A 13,122-nucleotide genomic window follows, 5' to 3' on the forward strand; every position below is an offset into this window, starting at 1 on the left:
TTAGGACAAATGGGCTTGTGTTATGGGAAGAGGAAGTCACAAATGGTACCCACAGTTTCTCATTAGGGAGGAAACAGATGTTATTGTGCAGACTCATTGAAGAGGGAATAACAAAACATGCGTAGAACATGTGAACACAATTGCATTAAATGAGGAAAGCATGATGATACATAGTAATATAGTCATTGGTGCTTGTTTAGGTGTGCTTGATTTAGTCTTACTAAGTATAGCATTAACAATGAAAAAGACTTATTTTCCATCGCCTGGAGCAATTCCACATATGTTTTTATAACTGGTACACATATCTCAAACATTTTGTGTAAGCAGTTGTTTTATTATCTCAGTGACTTACTTTATTAGAATACAGGTGACTTGTGTAATGGTGGTAAAGAATGTGTGACAAATTCTTATATCTCTATTATCCAAATGTGTAGATACTATATTATGTACCATATAAACTCACCACTGACAAACTAAATGCTACAAAAATCTAACAAGTCTGCCAATATTTCTGGGCAGTAATTTTTGCTTAATTTCACATAGTTTCTTCGTGAGAAATGGAAGATGTTGTAAAGGAACAAACAGCATTTATAAAGTAGTAGAGTTAGGGTAGGAGCAAAAGTGAGAACAAACTCATGCATTCACCCTTCTAACTCACTCACTTTCCACTTTGCCCACCCACAGACTCTCTAACCCTTCCTTTGTACCCACTCACTCAAACACTTGATCTCCGACCCATGGAACTAACTCAACCATTCAACTCACCTAGCCATTCACTCTTTCACATCTTTAATTTCTGTACTTTCTCATGCACTCATATTGCAATTCATACAACTATTCAGTTAATCAACCTTCCACCTCACTCACTCTCGCACACAACATGCAGAATAAATAGAATGTCCTCTAAAGTGCTTAAATGGGAAAGAGGAGCTATTACTGTTAGATAACAGGAGGTATAATGAGCAAACTCCAAGGCACTTATAGGATACTGAGAATTTGTGAATTGCTAGAGAAGTGCACCAACATGTAAGACCAATAGAAATAGAAGTACGATAAGCTTCAAAAAGGAAGCAGGCTCCTTAATGGTTGAGGATGACCAGGTTTTACCTGCAATAGCGAGGGAATGGCTCTACCAAAAGCCCAGTTTCTTCCTCACCTTGGCGATGTGCTCCTATTAAGATTTTGCGCATGCCTTGGCGTCTCCGAACAATATTCTCCGCACCTTCTGGTAATCTGTCTTGACAGTGAAGGGATGAAGGATCAGTTGGCCCAGTTCTCAAAGAACCTGGCCTCTCTCTTGCCTCAATTTACCTTAGCTCCTGAGGCCAGTTCGAACTGACCACAGATGCTTATGAGTTAGTGCACTGACAGCAGATCTGAGCACAAAGCAGTAACATCATCCATGTACAGGGAGGCTTTGAACTGCAGGCGTCCACTGCCCAGAATAGCTACCTCTCTCATGCTCACTTCCTTCCTGATGGACTCAGCAAAAGGCTCTGTACAACACACAAACAAGGCAGGAGAGAGTGGGCAGCTTTGCTTGACTCTAGTTCTGATCAGGAAGTTTTCTGATTCCCACTCATTCATTCACATTGCACTCTGTGCAGGCAATCCCCCCACAATCAGCTACAGATTCTGTGTATCAAGTGCAGCTGGCCTTTGGGCATGAGGTGGGATTGGGCAGGCTGCCTTTGAAACATGTAGGCTAGTTGAAGCTAATCTTAGCCATGCATGCTCCTGGGGCCTCCAGTCAACAGCACATGGGCTGCATTTTGAAAACACTGTGAAGTGAGGAAGCTGCTCTATTAATGGATAGTTGCAAATCATAATGCACATGCCTCAAAATTAGGATATCCAAAACCTTTCCTCCTGAGATTTGACAACTACTGCTAGTCTGAATGTTTAATTCAATGTAAATTGTGTACAGAAAGCAACAGAAAGAAATGGGAATGAAGAGGGATTGAGAGAGAGCTACAGAAAATAGAGAAGATCAAAAAATAATCAATTTTCTTTTTAAAAATCTCCAGAAGCAGAAGAACTGGCTACAGTTTTGGCAGTGCTCATGATTGAGCTCTGGGTGCTGCCAAGGCCATTTATGTTGTCACCAAATCAAATTTACCAGAGTTCCATGGAGGGGTAGAAGTCCCATACTGCGGTACTTTAGCCTGCCCATGCTGTCATAGCTGTGGAGCAGATTTACCATCTAATAGTTGGCTGGTGCTGACTTTCCCACCTGGGGCGAGGGATGAGAGCGCACATGTGAAGACTTGATAATCTCAATATTACTTCTACTGCAAAACCAGAGCCATTGTCCATTAACTTACTGTTACTGTATTATTAATTACGTGGGATATTGCAATCTGAGAAGGTATGTTTCCACATTAGCCTGTGGAAAATTCTGCGTACGAAAGCTGAGGATTCTTTCAGCAAAATAAAAGTAAACTGGGGAGTGGGTGGAGCTGGTTATAAATGGGTCAGACTGATGCTTGCAGCATGAATAATAAATAAAATGCTGCTTGCTTGATACTAACATGCTTTTTCTACTTTTTCCTCAACCATTAAGGAGCCTGCTTCATTTTTCAAGCTTATCGTACTTCTATTTCTATTGGTCTTACATGTTGGTGCACTTCTCTAGCAATTCACAAATTCTCAGTATCCTATAAGTGCCTTGGAGTTTGCTCATTATACTTCCTGTTATCTAACAGTAATAGCTCCTCTTTCCCATTTAAGCACTTTAGAGGACATTCTATTTATTCTGCATGTTGTGTGCGAGAGTGAGTGAGGTGGGAGGTTGATTAACTGAATAGTTGTATGAATTGCAATATGAGTGCATGAGAAAGTACAGAAATTAAAGATGTGAAAGAGTGAATGGCTAGGTGAGTTGAATGGTTGAGTTAGTTCCATGGGTCGGAGATCAAGTGTTTGAGTGAGTGGGTACAAAGGAAGGGTTAGAGAGTCTGTGGGTGGGCAAAGTGGAAAGTGAGTGAGTTAGAAGGGTGAATGCATGAGTTTGTTCTCACTTTTGCTCCTACCCTAACTCTACTACTTTATAAATGCTGTTTGTTCCTTTACAACATCTTCCATTTCTCACGAAGAAACTATGTGAAATTAAGCAAAAATTACTGCCCAGAAATATTGGCTGACTTGTTAGATTTTTGTAGCATTTAGTTTGTCAGTGGTGAGTTTATATGGTACATAATATAGTATCTACACATTTGGATAATAGAGATATAAGAATTTAGAATCCCTGCTGTACTTATGCAGGAAAATCTTACACGGTGGTCCTTCTCCACCGCATCTTAGTTACAGGTGCCGTCAATTTTAGTGCGCCCCTCAGCACATCGTTCTGGACCGTGAAATGTGACAGTCTGAAAAACTTGGCCAATGTCAACTCCTTGTTCTGGACGACCAACAAATTTTGGGCAGACCAAAAAGCATCTGTCATTGAGCTGATGGCCCTCCAGGGATAGTCAATGTTTATGTCGGTGTGCATCCCGGGAAACAAACTGTAGAGCACAGAGTCCTGTGTCACGGAGCTGCTCAGGATGAACCTTGAAAAAAAGCCATTATGTCTTTCTTCAAACCTCCTTTGCAAAGGTGCATTCCATCAGGAGATATGTGACAGTCCCTACCCCACCCCACCCCACCCCTAAGCCACTTACAGGGCAGCATGCGGTAGCGCAGAGTCCAGGAGTACATGAAGGATCTCACTGGTAGTGCCCTTTTCACCAACAGCCAAGTGATGTTTTGGTGCTTTTTGAAAGTTCTGGTGATGAGACATTCTGCCGAATGACTTTGACAGTCTGTCCAGGGAACAACCCAACAGGGGATCCATCCTTTCCTTTTCCCACACAGTCTTGAGGACACTATGTGCTGACCACTTCCTGATGAGACTGCAGTCAAAGATCTTTTTCTTTGCAAATTTCTCCACAAAGAATAGTTGTTATGGAATGGTCCAACTACTTGCAAATGTAGAAGTTCAGTAAATAATGACACTTAGTGTTTGCATACCCAGGGTCTACACACAGCTTGACACAGCCACAAACAAAGGTTGCCATTGGGATGAGGTGGCATTGGGTACATTTTTCCTCCCTTTATCCAGAGCTTTGTACATAGTGTCTCTGTGAACACAGTCCATCATATATCTCCAGATGAAGGAGAAGATGGCTTGAGTGACTGTGATAGCCCAGGTTCTGGTAGTGGGTGAAACCTGTGTTAATTACCACAGAGATTCATTCAGTTATCAGTCCTTCCTTGTGCCTCAAAAGCATGTAACTGTCTTGTTGTATTAGTAAGAAATACCTCTGGTTTGTTTGTTCTGCATATTTAAAGGCTGTGTACAGATTCGAACTGCTCTAGGGACTATGTTTGTAATTAAAGATTTTCATGAATAAAATTATTTTTGAAATAGAAAAGAAGTTACCTGCAAAGATTAGCTTCAAAAGTGGAGCACCAGACGAGAATTAGGGATTTTGGGTTTTACAACATGGCACCAGGGGCATTAACATCCTTGGGTGGTGGGAGAAGCCATTTTTTTAAAAGGAAATAATATTGGGAAATGAATGTACTGGTTGTACTGGAGCACTGTTCTGAGATGTACAAAACAAGTCAGACCAGAATGCACCATTCACAAGTTTTAGTATTTCTCCTCTAGGATTTAAGATGTATAGAAGAGAAACAAAGTATACACAGTGGTTAGGGGAGTCCTTGAGACAAAATCCAAGAAGGGAATTGGAGCAGAACCCAGGGAAGTTAATTCCAAGAGTCTGAGCCAGAGGATCAATCAGCAATCAATCACGTCAAGCTGTTGATCATGACCAATGAATGTGTCTTCACGAGGTATCACCCACCGACCACACCCATCGACCTCGCTGCTGGTCAATGCACTACTCACCCTGCAACCATCTTGAGCAGTCAGAACAATGCTGCTAACCTCATATCAGTGTTTCCTTACTTCCATCTCGTTCCAACAATTCAGTCATGGCAGGCACATCACCAAAGCATGACAAGAAAACCCTTGACATTCTTCCATCTCCCTTTCAGGATAAGGTGAATCACAGCAGGAGAGAGGGGACGAAAGCAGAACTGAAGGGGAGCAGCGCTTGTTTCCTCTGGATGAAATTTAGGAATAGGTAAAGAGCTAGGGGAAGGGGAGGCAATGTTGCTCACGATAGCAAATGTATGGAGAACCCAGTAAGTCAAACGTGGGCACACACTTTGAATACAGGAGAACTTCCCTTGACAAACTGTCCAGGAAGTGGAACCATTGCTTCATGATGTTCTTTGAGGCTGCATTACTCTTGTTCCAGGTAGCCATTTGCTGCCATTGTCACTACGTGTGGATCCCCTGTGAACCCTCTTGGATACTAAGTGAGTTCCCAGGTAGTGTGCAGTATAGTGACCATGTGCTATGTGGTTCAATGAGGAGTAATAAATACCCCTATTCCCACCACTCCATAATATTGGGGGCTGTTTGGAAGAAGAGAGCATATGGACAGTTAGAAGAGATGAAATTTGGGGGATAGCATGGCACCAGAGGGGTGAAAATTCATGAGAGATATGTTGGTTCAAGCCTCAGGTTGGTACGAGAGAGATTGCATGGAAGGGAGTGAGTATCATGCCTGGGTAATGGATATAGTGGGAGGATAAGAGAGGTGCTGTTGAGGAAATTGAGGTACTTAAGAAAACTGGGACTTACTCATCACTGCCAATCCACAGATAAGGCACTGTGTAAATGCAGCATCGTTGCCTGCTTCACATTCTGGAACTTGGCCTTCTATGGTAATTTTTCAATAAAAGGGACTGCACCATCTTAAAGAAATTGCACGTCAAGAAAACTACAGTACTGTGACAAAGATCCAATCTAAAAGGATTTAACATACGAGGAATGTTTGAGGACTCTGGGTCTGTACTCGATGGAGTTTAGAAGGATGAGTGGAGTCTAATTGATAAACTTACAGAATACTGACTGACCTGTACAATGTGGAAATTGGGAAGATGTTTCCATTGACAGGAGAGACTAAGACCCGAGAACACAGCCTTAGAGTAAATGGAAGACCCTTTAGAACACAAATAAGGAGAGACTTGTTCAGCCAGAGAGTGGCGAATCTGTGCAATTCATTGCCACGGAGGGCTATGGAGGCCAGGATATGGAGTATATTTAAGACAGAGGTAAATAGGTTCTTAATTGTCAAGGGAATCAAAAGTTACTGGGAGAAAGCAAGAGAATTAGGTTTAAAAACTTATCAGTCATGATTGAATGGCAGAGCAGACTCAGTGGGCCAAATGGCCCAATTTCTGCTCCAATGTCATATGGTCTAACTTTAAAGCTTCAACTATATTTCTAGCAAACAAGTCTTGTACCTAATAAACACAACTTTGGTGGTACAAGAGCTGCTATTTATTCCAAGAGTCAAAACAGGATTTTGATGATATCATAAATAAACAGTAATCTTGTACATCATCAGAAGTTTTATCCATTCTCACTGGAGATATAACTTGACATTCCATGATTTTGGTGCTGTGTCATAACAGATCTAAAACAACAGCTGAATTCACTCATCCATTTACTTCTGATCTCACAAGGAAAATATTTCTGACGAGCACGTTAACTGATTTTTCATCCTATTGAAAATGGCAATGTGTGTTGTGTTGCATAGCAGCAAACGCCACAGTAAAAACAGACGTTAAATCCATAGGACTGGCAAAAGCCTGCTTACAGCTGAGCTTACACTAAAGAAATATATTTTTTTCACATCTTCTTAAGCAATGATAATAATGTGTAATCAATAATCCTATGTTTGGATTTTTAATTCAGTCAGAATCACTGGTTCAGATTTCATTGCAAACATTAACAGTGATGAATTTATCTCTGTCAGTTAAGAGATTATTTTAGTCAAGATATACAACAATATATCCAACAGGGTGTTGGGCCTGAGACTTATAAAAGTTGTTTTTGTACTTTTTTGCCAAATATAAAGCCACATGGCTAATTGAGTGCAGATGAAGACGACAAATTCAATTGAGATTAAATGATTTAAGGAGTGCACAAAGAATAATGAGTCAACAGTAAATTATTCTCAACATATCTGTAAATCTGTGAAAGGCAAAATCTGGAATGCATTATGAGTGACTAAAGTACTTTCAATATAACAACATTTCTTACTTTACCTGGGTTAAACATCAACATTTTGTTGATCAACCATCATCAACCATGATTAAATAGTTCCACTTTATCAGTATTCTATTCGGTATCCTAACCATCCACAGTCTGGCTTATGACAAGACACTATATTAGCATGGTCACCAAGATTTCTTCAGCAGCTAGAATGACGTAGCAGCAGATGTTTGGAAAAACAGTCAGCTACAAAACAAAACCCTCCAAGTTACACAAACCTTCATTGAACACATATAATTATTCCTTCATTATGATTTAATACAATGTGGGATCACTTTCACAACACAATTATTCAAAAAAAGACTCACCATCATCTTTTACCAGGACTAGACAGGATAAACACTGGATGGATGGTCCCATAAGCGGGCAGTCCAGAATGAGGAGTAACAGTTTAAAGGTACAAGATAGGCTATTCGGACTGAGCTGAGGAGAAATTTCTTCGCCTTGAGAGTGATGAGCTTGTAGAATTATCTGCCACAGAAAACAGCTGAGGCTAAAACATTACCCAGCTCCTTCTTGAAAATATTCATAGTTCTTAGATCTAAAGGGGTCAAAGGGTATGGGGAGAAAGTGGAATCAAGGTACTGAGTTGGATGATCAGCCATGATCACATTAAATGGCAGAGTAGGCTAGAAAGGCCAAATAGCCTACTCCTGTTCTTAGTTTCTATGTTTACCCAAGCACATATTGGATATCAATAAATATCTACCTTGCCAGCTGATATTTATTGACCATGAATAAAAAGAAAATTATTCCTGCGATTTTAAAAAAAACTTGCGATTAAAGTTCTTCACAATAACAGAGTTTCCAAGTAATGTACAAACTTTATGTTTTTAAATGAGTTGCATACCCCATAGCACAAAATACTCTACAATTCCCTGCAATTTCCCCATAGCCCTACAATTTTTCTTTTTCAAATGGTGATTCAAATCCTTTTGAAAGCCTTAATTACCTTTGTTTCTGGCATTTGCAGGCAGTGCATTCCTGATCTGGAGCACTTGCTAACTTTGAATACTTTTATCAAATCTCCTCTGTACCTTCTCCAAGAAGATCTCCAAGAAGAATAGTCCTAGCCTTTCCAATCATTTTACATACCTGAAGTTCCTCAATTCTTAAACCAAACTCATTAATCCTTCTGCTTTCTCACTTTCTAAAGTATGACCAGTTGAACACAGTACGCCAATTAAGCCTAAATCTATGTTTTATGCAGGTTTGATAGAAACGTTTTACCTTTGTACTCCACACTTCTGTTAATAAAACCTAGGTGCCTTATGGCAGCAAGCTGATCTTGCATGATTTCCACTGAAGTTCCATTGCACTCTCAGATTTTGGGTAGCTTCTTTTGTGCTGCAGCATAAATTTCTGTAAATTGATTTAATCTCCAAGTGAAGTTGAAAGGATGGGCCAGACTCTCTGCACAAAGGCCTGTGCTAAGGGTGCCATACTGCTCCATGCACCTTGACCTTGAATGCAAGTTTGCTGACAGACTTGCCAATGGACCAACTAACTAATTGCATGCAGATACATCTGTCTTCTTCGGCAGACTGTCTCACTGATGTCCTTAGTCCTCTACAGCAAAACCCCTGCATAACCTCAACCTCCAGCAAAGTTGCTGTACTACTCGTGTACCTTGCCTTGGTTGGAGTGCAGTTATACCCTTTTGCAGATCCTACCTCAAAGTTGACCTCTGAAGTCCCTGCATTGTCAGCATCTGAGCAGGTGGCTGCTCGTGAGAGAGGAAATAATGTGGTTTCTTAACAGAAAATCCTGGAAATTCTCAGCATATCTGAGTACATCCATGGGATAGAAACAAAGTTAACTTTTCAGAAGTTCTGATGAAGGAACATAGACCTGAAGTGTTAACTCAGTTTCTGTCCCCATGAATGTTGCTTAAACTGCAAAGTATTTCCAGAACTTTATGCACAAGTGAGATATCGCCACCTCTCCATCACCAGCATTAAGGCGTCCAGGGTGGTGTCAGAAAATCTTGGAGCATAGTCTTTCCTGTATTTCACTTTACTTGTAATGTTACGAGATTATAATTATTTTTGAATTACTTTTGATTGTCTTTTAGCTCCTAGTATGGCTTAAATGTACCTGCCGTGAAAGGGGCTTGCTTACGTAATGCAGGTTCACTTTAAAACATCCTAGCTTCTCATGACTTTGCAACCCTACTCAGCATCGCAGCCACTTAACAGCATAATTTCCTCTGCCGGCAAATGATTATTTAAAATGGCAGGCAGTTTGAAGTTGGTGGTAAAATCATCAGTGCAAGCTGTGTGGAGAGAGTTTGCTAAATGAGGCAAAATAGTCACTGGTTTCCTTGAACCTGACTCCACATGACAAATAACATTGTAGCATGTAATCATAGAAATCTTTTTCTCACCCACGCTCCCCACTTCCAACCCCCCCCCCCCCCCCCCCGCCCCGCCCAACTAAAAGCTGTTGAGCTAGTCCAGTTAAAACATGAAAAACTGATCAATAACCAAGACAGGTAACAGGAGTTAAGTTACAGATCAGCCATGCTGTAATTGACAGTAGATACACACTTGAAGGGCTGAATGGATCACTCCTGTACCTGTGTAACAGAATCAAGGTGAAAATAAGTGTACCTTTCACTCTGACATGTACTTGTGGTTCCATTAAGTTTAATACAAATAAGTTGGGAACTGTTCCATTCTTTGGGAAGTATGACACCCTTTGATTATGTACTGTGATTAACTGCTGCCTTGATGTAGATATTGATTTAGCATACCTATAGAATCATAGAGTCCCTACAGTGTGGAAACAGGCCTTTCAGCCCAACAAGTCCACTTCGACATTCAGAGCATCCTACCCAGGCCCATCCCCCTAATCTACACACCCCTGAACACTACAGGCAATTTAGCATGGCCAATCCACCTAACCTGCACATTTTTGGATTGTGGGAGGAAACCAGAGCACCCAGAGGAAACACACGCAGACATGGAGAGAATGTGCAAACCCCACATAGACAGTTACCTGAGGGTGGATTTGAACCTGGGTGTCTGGTGCTGTGAGGCAGCAGTGCTAACCACTGAGGCACCGTGCCACCCCAAACAATTAGAGGTCCCATCAAGATGTTTGATGAAGCGGAAGGAGCATCAAACAGATTATCTATTGTCCCAGGCAAAATTATTGCCAAGACAGCCTGACTGAATGAAACATACAGGATATCCCTAATCTTCTAGTAAGTCTTATTAAATAATGCAGGCACTATGGAATGGATAATGAAGCTATTTCAGCCATTTCCTGGATAACAATCAGTGACATACATAATCATGAGACAATTTTCCTGTCCCTCTCACCGTAACATTTGCCAGACAGTGTTCATTGGATTTAATAATAAGGGGTAGAATCATCTTCAATTGCCTAAGTGACCTTGGAAACAGGAAAATCATTTAATTAGGTGAATCCTGTTGCCGTAATCAGGATTAAGTTCTGAGCAGAACAGCTCATGGTTCATTGCTAATTGAAGCCCCTAAGTGGCCAATTAATGACCACTTAAGAACCTTGCCACAGTGGGGGTTAACACAGTTGTACTTGAGCCTGTCACTATTCACTGTGTGTGGTAGTGTGTGGTCTGCTTGACTCTTTGGGTTTGGGGTCTGGGAAATGCAGCAATTCACCGCTCAAAAATATTTTTGTCTGTTCAATGGTTTTGACAGCAAGAAGGAGGGAGCTTGGTGAAAGCCAGCTCTCTGACTCTGCTTCCAACCATGCAAACCACACACACACACACACACACACACACACACACACACACACACACACACACACACACACACACACACACAAAACACCACATTCCCCCGTCTCCCATCCCCCGCCCCCGGCCAGGTCTTGCACAGTCATGGGACTGGAGGAGGGTATGCTCCTGGCACCAGCCACTGCCTCCTCATTGGGCTGCTAAGCATGACATTTGCCGGCCGTTGAACTGTGGTTCTCATGAGGCAGCACTCCTGCCTCTGTGGTCTTGATTCCTGGAGGATAAGATCAGCTGGTGGCCTTGTCACTCCCTGATCGGGCAGACCCACTAAACTACCTGCCAAAAAGAGGCAACATAGCTCTCTCACTAGCTCTCTGGTCGGCAGGCATGATCTTCAACACCACAACAAGATACCACCCAAGATTTTCATTTCTCCTGTAAAGCTACCTGTTGGACTTTTAATATCCATTTTTCTAATGTCGCTGTTCTATATAGGCATGATTAACAATTAATGAGGTAGTATTGATGGAATACTAATTGTTATTTATCAATTCAGAAAGATTATTTAAAAGATCATAAAATGTGCTGGAAGTTCAGTATTTTTCAGGAAGTAGTTACCAACATTTTCCATACATTATTGTTTTAACAACCTAATTAGTGCCAGTCATAAAGGATGTTGCAAAGTTGGGTAGAGTACTTGTCGATTGGGAGGCAGGAAGTTAGAATTTAGTGTTTGTAAAATGCTAGGTAGGGGAAAAGCATTGTGTGGCCTCTTTAAAAGATGATGTGCTTTTCCTATGCTTAGAGATTTAACATCAATGTCTGTGAGCAGCAGTTTGAAAGTTTACGAGTACTGAAAGAGGACTGAATTTGAAGCATTTGTTTCAAATGGCCATACAGTTAGCAGCAGTTTTTATCAAGACAATAAGCTTTTGAATTTAGCCAATCAATTTGAACCAGGCACTTAGATACAAAAAACCAATTAAATATAAATCTGATAGTTTTGACAACATACGACCAATCCTATTGTAAGACATCGGTATGTCATCAAGGGTATAAAAGAAAGGGGCAGTTAGATTAAACCTCAGAGCCAACTGCCATCCACAAGAATTAACAGCCCTCAGCTCTCGAGAGAATCGCTGGCTCTCACAGCTTCCTCTATGTCTTAGAGAAGGCACCATCCAAATAACAACAGTATCAGCAGCACAGCTAGGTAACATTCCTGATAGAAGAATTGACAGAGAAGGCATTCCTGATAGAAGAATCAATGGGGAAGGCACAGAACATTTCGGAAGACATGTAACCTGGCTGTAATTTCGAGAGACTAAATTCTATTTTTAATTTGTATAAATGGGATTTGTATTTATTAGAACAGCATATTATTAGAATCTTGTTTTATTTGGGAATAGTTAGTAGTTAGAAGGAGTTTGTTTGGTTTCTTAATAGTTTAGTTAATTTGTTCATTGATAGAGTTGGATAAATAAATTGTTACTTGTCGATTGTAAAGTGAGTGGTTTGGATGTATTTTATCTAGATGTTGCTGAAGGGTAGATTAAAATACTTTTCACACTTCTTTTACAGATTACAGGTCGAGACCCTCCTGTTTGGGTGCTTCAGCCTTAGTCCTCAGAGGGGTTGGGAAGGCTCAACCTCTGCCTATTAACAAGGGTAATAGCTGTAATGCTACTCAGCTGAAGTACACCCTAAGAAGAATATAGCTTTTTCTCCTAAGTTTGTCACTGTTTAACAAAAACAGAGCCATACTTTGAGGGAGTATGGATTGGTGAAGTAGGCGTATGTTGTTGCAGTTTTATTTCTGTCTTCATTATGGTTTGGGTGTGATCACAAGATCATAAAATATAGGAACAAAAACAGAAGTTGCTGGAAAAGCTCCACAGGTCTGGCTTTGCTTCATAGATGCTGCCAGACCTGCTGACCTTTTCCAGCAACTTCTGTTTTTGTTCTGATTAACAGCAACAGCAGTTATTTCGGTTTTTATCATAACATATAGCCTTATGCTTCTTAATGACAATTTCTTGAGAGTGAATATTGCATGATAGCTTTGGTCTTTAAATCGTGGATAATATTGTAATGTAAGTGGTGACTATTCTCAGATGGGGCAACAGGGGTTGAATTGTGTCTTTTCAGGAATTAGAATGTTCCAGGTGATACCTGACTAAGGAAGTTTACATTAGTGGTGGCTTGGCAATTAGCCAAG

General features: G+C 40.8%; 1 protein-coding gene across 3 annotated transcripts in view; it reads left to right on the plus strand.

Annotated features, from left to right (window-relative positions):
* acox3 (acyl-CoA oxidase 3, pristanoyl) overlaps nt 1-13,122 on the plus strand; it is a 182,939-nt gene that overhangs the window by 147,946 nt on the left and 21,871 nt on the right. The window lies entirely within an intron of this gene.

This window comes from Stegostoma tigrinum, chromosome 1, assembly GCF_030684315.1.
Source record: "Stegostoma tigrinum isolate sSteTig4 chromosome 1, sSteTig4.hap1, whole genome shotgun sequence".
Classification (NCBI taxonomy): Eukaryota; Metazoa; Chordata; class Chondrichthyes; order Orectolobiformes; family Stegostomatidae; genus Stegostoma; species Stegostoma tigrinum.